Source organism: Montipora foliosa, chromosome 6 (assembly GCF_036669935.1).
Source record: "Montipora foliosa isolate CH-2021 chromosome 6, ASM3666993v2, whole genome shotgun sequence".
Lineage (NCBI taxonomy): Eukaryota > Metazoa > Cnidaria > Anthozoa > Scleractinia > Acroporidae > Montipora > Montipora foliosa.
Window position 1 is genome coordinate 24,346,076 of NC_090874.1, and position 9,318 is coordinate 24,355,393.

A 9,318-nucleotide genomic window follows, 5' to 3' on the forward strand; every position below is an offset into this window, starting at 1 on the left:
GACCAGTGCATATAGCATAACTCAGTACATATGGTAATTTTGGAACCTGACCGGCAGTGGATGTTCCCGAGTACTCATACGAAGAGGTTCCTTGTGGACAACAACTTCCGACATCTCAACTGGTCTTGAAGCCCCTACCGCCACACCCTGAGATTCCCCTGTTCCTACCGCACTTGGAGTTTGCAACCTCTTAGCAAAACTCACATTACGCCTCTTCACAGAACCATCTTTGTCAGCACACACAACCATGTCTGAACCATCAAGACCTGTTACAGTGAACCGTTCTGGTTTGAAATTAGGGTCTAGCTTGGACCGGGTTTCATGTTTGAGCATGCACTACTGTGTTTTCAACCTCAACCTTACTCTGTGAAGCATTCCTATCTGCATTTGATTTCATACGCACTTTATACTCAGCATCATTGTTGCTTACGACCTCTTTACTCCTACCTGATTTTTCCAGTTGAAAGATCTTTGTTCTCATTTCTCTGCCAAACATCAAAGCAAATGGTGTGCATCCCGTTCCAGAATGCGGTGTAGAACGGTAAGCAACGAGAAACTTCCTGAACTCAACCTGCAGATCCTTCTTCGCCACACAAGTTATCTTCAACACTTTCAAAATGGACCTGTTCGTCCTCTCAACCAAGCCTTTAGCTTGCGACCACAATGGTGTTGTGGACACCCCCTGAATACCATGAGTCTCCAAATACAATTTAAACTCACCTGGAATGAAAAGCGTGTGGATAACCAAATATACAAAAGATAGTATCCAGAAACTCAACCACTATGTCAATCTTAGTTCACTTCAACAATTCAGCTTCAAAACATCTGCTATAATAATCTATAACAAAGATCACACTGCGTCCATCTGGCAAAGGACCAAGAAAATAACTGCAAAATTGCCATGGACCATCCGGCATCTTCGTGGCTGTTATACGTACGGGGACATCAGGCCCTGCTACCAACTGGCAAGACTCTTATGACTTGCATATACCTTCAACATCTTCATCCAGCCTTGGCCTCCAAACCTTTGACCTTAGCCTCTGCTTACATTTAACGATCGCTTGATGACCCTCGTGGGCTAGTTCTAGCACGTTGCCTCTAAGCCTTGAAGGTATCAATATTCTACTGCCTCTCGAAATAACTCCATCACAAACACTCAACTCATCCTTCACAGCTCTCACACTGCACTTATCCCACTTACCTTGAGTGATAGCTTCCTTGATTGTCTGGATCTCTGGAAAAAATCTGATGCTACCTGTATCTCACCCCATAACATTACGTGTGGGACAGCTTCTACACTTAACATTCCTGTGTAATCTTTAGCATCATCAATCACCTCCGGAAAATCACTACTAATAGACAAAAATAGGATCAGCAATATTGGAAGCACTAGGCTCACATTACAATTTGAAAACCATACGGCTGAAGCCTTACACTCCACCTCTCACGTCCTGGTGCATTGCGATCCCATTTCCGCCTTGTAAAAAAAAAACCCACTGCATACTCCGAGATCCAGTAAGCGCAGGGGTTGCGCCACTTCATGAAAAAAAAGCGAGGAAGCATACATATTACATATTATTAAGCCTTAAATATAATCGGATAACGGGTTCTCTATCGTCTTAAACCACAGAATTTATAAATTCGCAGTGTGTGAATCTACATTCCACATTTCCTTAAAGTAACTTTAATTATTGCTTGTTTAATTAATCGCAAAAAAAATTACAAGTTGTTTTAAAACGCAAGGTTTTTTAGTGTTGTATCTGCTTTCGTCTTAGCTGTAGTAGATTTGACTTTTATGTCAAGATAGATAATTTAAAAATAACCTTTCTAAGTTCTGTAAGGGTTATAGCTAGTTTTCGGACAACGTTTGCCTGTCTACTCTTCGCGTCTTTGTCACGCTAAGCTATTGTCTCAATCACACTTTCGATCCATCTGCGGAACACACTGACTCGAGTGAATACTGAGTAATGCCTACTTGATGAACAGTCAGGGTCACCCCAGCTAACAATTCCATGTACCACCCATTGGTCGCCGGAGGTCTTACACTGAAACGGACCCCCGCTATCACCATAACAACCGCTAGTTTCAGTCCTCCCAGCATCTCCTGCACACATCATCTTGCTGGTGACTATCCAAGTTCGATTATCCGTGTGGAGTCCACCACTTGGTGAAGTATCCAGCTTTGCTGCACATGCACTATTAGATACAACAGGCATGCGGGCTTGTTGCAGGATTGAAGACGGTTCTCCCTTACCAAATACTTGTCCCCAACCTAATAAAGCATAATGAAATATCAAAAATTTAAAATAAAAAGCTACTATCAATTTGACTTATCACAAGAATGATAACAAATACTTATGCATTTCTGAGATTATAGCTGAGCGGTAAGAAATATTCCGGTACTCAGTTTAACTTGAAACTTGACGTTGCGTTTTCTGCAACACACATTTACCCAACCGTAACTTCTATACTTGTTACAGCAAACGAAACTTCATGTTTATGACCGTTGTTTAATTTCTTTTATCTCCTTCCCTGATCTTGGGGGAACTTGACTTAATTATCACATTAAGATTGGTTACGACGGCAAAGCCGTGAGTACAGCAGTTAATTGCAAAGAGAAGTAGGTATGCACAAATTGCCAAAATCAAGTTTGATATCCCGTGTCAAAAAAGTAAGGCAAAAGTCGGAATATTCCTCCCTATTCTAAATGTTAAGAGATCCAGTTTATTTAACCTATCGACATTTCTTAGAATGACTTTGATTGCCCATTTTTGAACATTGCGCGATACATATAGCTGTGTTTGTGGATCACAGATTCGATGAATACAGTTTGGCTTTGTTGACCAGCACAGGTATGAGGGCTTGGAACAGCGATTTCAAGTCAAACGCATCATCAAACATGCGTTCAATCTTATTAACTGTTATTAATCGTAGGCACATACCTGATATATAACATTCCATTCCATTTGGCACTTCCTCTAAGAATCTGGGTAAACAAGCACTGTTGACGGCATCGCTGGGTTCAGCTGGCCTTGAGAGTCGAAACAATGCAATATCGTTCTCATATGGTACTGGGTGCGAGAATAACGTATGTTTGATGATGCGTTTGACTTGAAATTGCTGTTCCATGCCCTCATCCCTGTACTGGTCAACATCTCCAAGGATAACTGTAAACTTGCTGGGGTCGTCATCTAACACACAGTGAGCAGCGGTCATTACCCATTCAGGCATGATCAGCGTTCCTCCACATAGGTGTTTGTTGTCCAGTTTCAACCAGGCTTGCCAAGGCCATTCACCTAGACTGGCATTGTGTCCATTAACTACACGCGAAGCGGAAGTGAAACTGCGACCACAGTTGACTGTCAAAGAAGAAAATACATTGTAAAAAAACATTTCTACGTGGAAACAATGCTTCAAAAATAGAAGACGCCAAAGTACTAAAAATAAGCGCCGGCTGTCGTCTGGAGTGTTTCACACGTTATTACAAGGTCTCGCAAATAGGTCAAACAAGCCAACTTATGAAGTTTTCCCAAACATAGAAAGGCCCCCCCCCCACCTGCCCCTTTATTCGTAAAATAAAAAAACCCTCTTAGTCCGTCAAGGGACAGCCCAACCTAACGAAACTGAAAGCCTTTGTTGAAAACCAAATAATGGCAGTTCCATTGAATCAAGATACATGTACTTCACCTTGATTGAGGCCATCCCACGATCGTTGTAGATCCCTAAGAGGTCCACTTGGAGGTGGCATCCCTGCATTGACAGCTGTACCTCCCTCCCTGCCATTGTCCTGCACGCCTAGGAACAAAATTTATAGTTCCTCTATTTTGTACAAGCTTTCATAAAACGTACAATGGAATTAACGCTGTACCTTCATTCCTCTTGGACTCTTCTTCTCTCCTTTCTTGAGCTCCTTGAATGAAAACAAGACGACACAATCTCTTCAATGACCAGGAAATTATTATATCTTATAATATTGTTGATTTAATCATAGTTTAATTAGAAATCACAAGGGAAGAAATTTGTCACCTTTCAGGTCTCCTCCAACTGGATCAATATCTGCGGTAAAGAGAAGGCCGGGTTCCTCAGGAGGGATGAGATGACCACGGCTAGTAATATGATGACATCGAGCTGTTTAGAAGAAAAACACCATTCAAATTCAGACATAGACTTTTAATATATCGGCAGTTCAGCTGGAAAAAGTTCGCGGAACTTGTATTTTCTACTAAATTTGAACCCAGAATATTGTACACATTCCTTGTTTTCCACGTTGCATGAAACGTGGCTTTGTTTCTCTCGAATATCATCGTACAGCCTGCGACATTTCTGTGCATGGGCAGCGATTTGAGCTTTTTCAACAAGGGACCGCGTCTTTTCCCATCGCTGAAATATGGCCCCTTTTTCAAAGTTGTATTAACGGCATTCAGGAACAATGCTGTGGTCACTTGTGGAGCAGTTGAATGGCATATATAGGGAAATATAGACTGATAAATCTCGGGAATTGTGAAATGTTCTACAGAAAGGAAACATGAAGCGGTACGTGAGCTCTCGGCGCAAGCGCTTTGTTTTGAGGGAAAAGAAAAAACCAAATTAAACGAAAAAGAAATGGAAAGACTAACATAGCTAAAGATTCCCTTACGAGGTGAACAAAATCAGTCGACGCAAGCACGCGAGTATTATTGCGAGAGGCAACAAAAACCTAAAAGAGTATAGCTATTGACTCTGATTGCCACAATGACCAGGCAAAACAAGAACTACGGCATTATGGATATGAAGGATATTACACAGTCGCAGCTTTCGGAAAAACTCCAGCATGGTTACATATTCTTTTCTTGGGAATTATGGAAAATTCGAACATGTTTTGGTGAATTCGAAAGGAATCAAATGAAAAATTGTCAGATTGTCAGAAAACGAAATTGATAAAAGGGTAAAAATGGGACTTCGCATGATACAATTTTTAAGAGATTGAGCCGAGGCACGATACTTAAAAGGCCTCTTGTGTTGAGCTTTCAGCGAACGATCAGAATCCTTTCGCATCAAAGTCACCATAAGTTACACAGACAGTGATGCAAATTTGTTATTGTCGTTGTTGTTAGGAAACAAGACGTTCAAGGAAAGAGTAGTCTTTAAAATGACTTCTTTCCTTTTCACATTGCATATTTAAAACGAAATATACATCCCATAAAAACAATTGAATGGTTACCTTGAATTGTCTTCAGCGCTGTAAGTACAAGTACAGCCTTGATAACCCTGGCAAAGAAGCCCATAGTGTTGTTTTTCCGCAAGTAATCGACCGAAAACCACAAATAACTAAAAGGGTGATTTCTTCCGACAGCTCAAGTCGAGCCTTACTGCTTCCTAATTGCTTGTATTTTATTGGTTGACGGATTAATTTATTACAAAAGAGAGTCTACTGAGTTTCGAACAACGAAACAGATGGCTGAAGACAATTCTTGTAGTTTTTTCGGGAACGAAACTAAAAATCTTGACATATTTTTATGCAATCGCCACTCAAAGCTAATTTTTCTGTTCATAAGGAATCATGATTTCCACTGAAGCACAGGGATAAATAACGTGAAAGAACCTTTGCGATGGCAGATGGCTTTGATTAAGTGAAAACCAAATGGATATGCAAATTATCTCTATCGGTAAAGAGTCCATTTATCTGTATATTGGAAGATGCGTTCCATTTGAAAAAAAAAGGCATAATGTATAAATTTATGACTAAGAATTTATTCATGAAATGATCATGCTTACAGCAGGCAAACTATGGCCAGAAAGAGTCAAACGCAGTGGGCAAGTTGGAAAAACAATAACAGCAACAAGCAGAAGAACCTGAGCAAAATTGAACTACTTATAGTTGAAAAATCATTTGAACTGGCGCCATCCGATTTAGTCAAACACTTTGTGATATAAGGACGCTTGTGCCAGGGCTGAGAAAGGGTTAAAATCTCTTAATATGGCAGGTACTTCTTAAGAGGTGAGATTACTTACAAACTGATGGAAACCGCAAAAAATTACTGATCAGAAATGTCATTGACTATATGCAAGAGCCATTATAGCTCGTGCTATATGATAACCCCCATCAAAGGGAGAACAATCCATTTTATTGCAGAATACTGTCATTTTCTAATTTATTTTTAGGATAATCGTCATCTCAAAGGCTTCAGTTTTCCTCTTGATCTTGCAATTTAAAGCGAATTAAACTATTTACATGCTGGTTTCATGTATATTTATGAATATACCGAGCCGAAGTGAATTACACGCGATAACAATCTATAGCTTCCGCCGCAAACTAGCCGATGCTACTGATGTTAATCTGAATGTGAATAATTTTTAAATTGACATGACGACTTTATTAAAACCAAATACAAAAGGACCAGACTGTGTCTTAAGCTCAATAATATAATGAGGACAAGGCTGTTAAAGATCATGTTTTTAAACGTTAACCATTAAATTTACCGCTGCTCCTTTTATCCAGCAAGTTTATGAATGTATGGTGGTTGAAAACAAAAACAAACCATTTTGTGCGTCATGGCCAGAAGAAGATTTTTCTTTTTATAGAGCTCCGCCCCCTTCCAAATATTTAATATCGTCTTTCAGATTTTTTTTTCTCGGAAAGATGGAAATAGCAGAGAGAAGCGTTAGACTTTTGTCTTTATTGTACTGTTTCCACTGAACAGAGAATTTAACTTAATCGTCGTTTTACAGCTCAGTTGACACCATCAGCTGTGATATTACAGTTTATGGTTTCTGCAGATTTATTCTGAATTTTTTTTCACAGTAAATTATTGGGTTAGTTTGATAATACTTGATCAATCCAGTTACGGAATACACTGACTCGAGTAAACACAGAGAAGTGGGTTTTAGAAGAGCAATTGGCACTTCCCCAGCTGACAATACCCTGCTGTACCCAGCGGCCAACGTAGTCTTGACAGACAAATGGACCACCACTATCACCAAAGCAGCCACTTATTACAGTCTTGCCAGCATCTCCTGCACACAGCATTGCCGAGGTAATTGCCATTTGGGGGTCTATGCCTGATTTTGAGCTCTTGGCTTGACAGACTCGGTTGGACACAACAGGCGTACCAGCTTGTTGAAGGTTTATTGCGGCTGCACCTGGGTGATTCATCTGTCCCCAACCTAAAAAAGAACAAAAGACTTTTTTGAACAATCCCATTCTGTTTACCACTTTCCACGAAACAATATTAATTTTCCCCAAAGAGAATAAGCCAGAAAGGAAGAGAAAATATTTCATTCACCTGAGATGAAGCATTTGGTTCCAGTGCTCACCACCTCAGACTCGCTTGGTAGACACACTGTATTCACAAAGGATGTCTTTACAACTGGGCGCGTCAACTCAATTAGAGCTATGTCGTTGTTTACGGGAACTGGTGAGTTATATTCTGGATGGGGCACTACGCGTCTTGCGCTAAATTTCTGCTCAGTGTCTTCTGGTTTCTCTCTATTAAGGTCTCCAAGTGTCACGGTGTACATGCTTGGATCTGTCTCTGTGATGCAATGGGCAGCGGTCATTACCCAGGTTGGAGCTATCAGGGAGCCCCCACAAATGAACCCATCTTTTCTAGTTTCCAGCTTTGCTTGCCAGGGCCACTCACCCGCAGAGGCGTCTGTTCCGCCAATCACACGTCCAGCTGCTACTGTAGCCTGTCCACACGCTGCTGTTAGATGAAAAAAAGAATTGCTATGGTTAAGTTTTTTTCATGGGGGGAGGGGAGGGGGGAGTTTGAACTTACGCGAATTGATGAGATTTTGATCTTGGTTCTTGTCAGCATCATCGTAATCATGAACGAAACCTGTATATAAATATATAGCTGTAAGTATTTTTCATTTTTAAAAATGTATTTATCTTCAAAACCTTTTGCGATGTTACTCAGAAAAAATTAGATAATTATTTTTTTTGGAAAAGCTGTTTTGTTCTAACGTCAGGGTCCATTGAAATACAGGTGCAGACGACGTGCTTTTCACCAAACAATTTAACAAACATTTGAATTTCAAATATGACTTCTTTAAAGAAGAAAAGGAAAAACAATTTCGTCCTAATTTGCAGATTAATGAATTTGTTTCGAGTTTCAAAGTTTGTCTTTTCTATTTGCACGCCCATGATCGTCTTGGGTGATGTTTCTTTTAAAATTACACATTAAGTTATGGTTAGGCTCTAGAAATATCCTTTCTAACCAAAGATTTCCCGCCAACACCGTATTGTCCGTCGCGCCGCGTGAACGCCGCAAAATGGGTTTTCGTTAATTATAGGTGGCTGTTTCGTAGCTGCATAATGCAACTCTATCTAGAAGAATATCAAGAAAAACATAGTGGGTATAATCTCTCAAAGAAAGTTCCTCATAAAAGAAAAAAAAAATTAGTGCGTTAACCAGTCAGCCTGAGTGCGGAGTTCATCCGACGAAGTGCACTAATATTATCTTAGGTACGATCTTTTTATTCCTACCTTGTTTTGGAAAATGGCCATGATGGCGAGATTCCACGAAAAACGGTATAAATCGCAACAAGACAACACACCATATTACCGAACCAGTTAGTGAACACACCATTGTTCGTGACTCAGAGAGGAACCCGCAGACTGGTGGACATCTGACTCGTTGCTTTGACAAATAACTACTTCCACCTTTAAACTATTCATTAAAAGCACTGAGCCTCAACTTGGCGACAATAAGAGAACAAAGAGGGAAAATTACCATTTGGTCAGATATTTTATTCAGCTCAAATGTTGACAGGTTTTACATCTCACACTATCGGGAACATCTCGGTCGCTGAACTTTCAGGAATCTTAAATTCACTGAATAAGGCAGATACTTTAAGGACGGGCAAAAGTATATCCCCAGTTGAGTTTTTCAGGTGCTAGTCACGTGTGATAACAGATGTTTGATAATCATACACAGGCTTTTAATATAGAAGTCGCATCTATTAAGGTGCATTAAATAGCCACGCGAGTGATAGGATGTCTACATCTTGTTTAGGGTTGTTTTAAATCACTTTTTTGTTTAGGGTTGTTTTAAATCACTTTTCTGGTCAGCTTCGCCAATCAGTCAATATCTAATGCTTCTTCATGTTGATAACAATTGTTAACATTCTTATAATTTTGAATTTTGCTTTTTTTCCGGTCACGATATTCTTAGAGCGAAACAGTCTGATTGGATGATAACAAACAATCATCCAATGAGAGAGGAGCAAACGGCGTGACGGCTGCAGGCACACGAAATCCAGTCACTCATCCTTGGAGATAGATGGATAGATCGTTTCCCCTGTTTTTTGCTTCCTCTCCAGTTATAGCTTGAGAGA

The 9,318-nt window shown here is 40.1% G+C and overlaps 1 pseudogene; it reads right to left on the bottom strand.

Moving 5' to 3' along the window:
* Positions 1-1,646: 1,646 nt before the first annotated feature.
* LOC138005228 (transmembrane protease serine 9-like) lies at positions 1,647-8,653 on the bottom strand (annotated as a pseudogene).
* Positions 8,654-9,318: the final 665 nt, after the last annotated feature.